The sequence below is a fragment of the Balaenoptera borealis genome, assembly GCF_965194805.1.
Source record: "Balaenoptera borealis genome assembly, chromosome: X".
NCBI classification, from domain to species: domain Eukaryota; kingdom Metazoa; phylum Chordata; class Mammalia; order Artiodactyla; family Balaenopteridae; genus Balaenoptera; species Balaenoptera borealis.
In genome coordinates, this window is record NC_138881.1 from 24,062,485 (window position 1) to 24,064,828 (window position 2,344).

The following is a 2,344-nucleotide window of genomic DNA, read 5'->3' on the forward strand; positions in this document are numbered from 1 at the left end:
ACATGAAATGGTGAAATTACAAAAAAGAAAACACCACTCACAAAAGGGTAAACTGGGAAATCTCAATAATTTTATACTTATTACATAAAATGCACCTGGATTGAGAAGTTTCCTACAAATGAATTCCACGCCCTGGTGCCTGAATTCCTGATCTTTTCCATGTATTTGAGAAAGATAACAGCGATCTTGCACAACCTCTTCCACAGAGTACTAACAGTCAGAACACTCCCAAAATGTCTTATGAGACTCTTTAACCAAACTGATAAGGACCTTATACATTAAAAATATCAAGTCTTTATGCTTCATGACAAAAGGCAATAAATAAATAAAATGTAAAACTTATGTCTTACAAGCAGAATCCAAAGATATTTCAACTATAATAGCCCATGAATAAATGGAGTTTCATCCAAGAACGGATTCTTCTCATTTTGAAATCAAACTACTGTGGCAAACAAAGGAATAAAATCATGTCACTAACACAACAGATACAGAGAGACCATTTGATGTAATTTACCACTCATTTATGATTGAAAAGAAATATTCAGGAAGTTGCAGCAAATACTATATCTACTAGCAAAATATTGAAAACCTCTCCCTGAAATGAGGAATGAGAAAGTATGCCTACTTAGCAACAGTTCTACTGAATATTTTAGGGAGGTCCTAGCCAGTGCAACAATGCAAGAGAAAGAGAAAAAGAGGCATAAATATTGGAAAGGATGAAATTAATTTACCTTTATTCACAAATTGCATGCTTCTATTTCCAGACTAATTACCACAAAATTTATCTTCCATAATATACTTTAACCTGTAGACTGCTATTGTTAAAAGCAATCTATAGGTAATGTAGTACAAATAATGAGTGAATTTATCAAGATTGATGGAAACCATACAGTTAAACATACACCCATTTTTCTGAGAAAGCAATTTTTAGTAAATCTTCTATACACCTTTTAAGAAATGGCACAAAACCCTACAGGACAAGGTTACATTTTTTAAGGTTTTTTTCAACATAATTATCAGATAATCTTTGAGAGTTATTATAACCTCAATTATTGTTGTCATTTTTTTCTGATATCATGGTAATAGACACCCCAGAATATAAAATAAAACTGATGATACATGACATTTAACTCAAGAGAAAAATGAAATGAGCATTCTTTGTGACAAGTTTACACATGGCTCCTATTCGTTCATCTCATTTACAAATTAGAGATCAGTTTTTTTATTAGAGATCAGCTTTTTTTTTTAAGTGGATCACAATTACTCTTTCCACAAAACTTGTTTATATTTTTCTTATTGTATATCTTCTTTCAAACGCTTTTCTATTTCTGTCTTTAGCATAACTTCTAATCTTTCCTGTACTACTTTAAAAAGGAAAATATTTTAAACTAATCATTAATGATATGCATTCATATATTTCTTTGACTTCCTTTTACTAATTATAAGTTTGGTATGTACTGAGTGTAAAATTTACAAAAACGTACATGTATATCTCTTCACAGAAGTAACCATGATTAACAACAAAGTGTGTATATGAACAAATATACAAATAAATAAACACTTACAAATGAATTATACTTATATGCATGTACACACATGTGAATTAAATTACAATTTACTTTATCTTTTATTAGGAATATGACTTGGACATTTCTTCAAGTTACAAGAACTGTTTAGTTGTAAATCTATATAACAGTCATGGAAAGAACACAATATAATTTACTTAAAAATAGATTTCTTATTTTTAAAGCATACTTTTATATACACTTGTGAGTAGTTTTGTTGACTATAGTACTAGAAGGAAAATTACTGCTTAGAAAGGGTAGGAAATTTTTCAGATTTCCTTTAAAATGCCAATTTAATTTTCAAAAACCCAGTATCATTCTTTCCTCCCTCAATAATTTGGTATCAAGATAAAAAAGAATATCCTATTATTTATTTAAAATGCAGTAACTATTGAGGATACTCAATATAGTAATTAGCCACTTATATTTACTTTGTTTTTATTGTGAGTGACTGAATGTACAAACTGACAATGACCAGACCATATATAAAAATAGAACTCTCACCCACAGCTCTGCAGCAACCAGCCCATGAAGCCAAACCACAGATTCTGCAGCAACTGGCCCAAAACAGTGAGGACCTAATCAATAACGGCCAACTTCCCTAATTTCTGCCCCTATTCCTAACTTAGGATGAAGAGGAAACCAAGTTATGATTCCCTCAGCAAACAAATACAATGCCCCACTTCTAGCTAGCCTGTCTCTACCTTCCTCAGGCCAACAACCTCCAATCAGGGCACACCTGAAGCCTTCCCTTTTCTACACCATAAAGCTTTCCCACT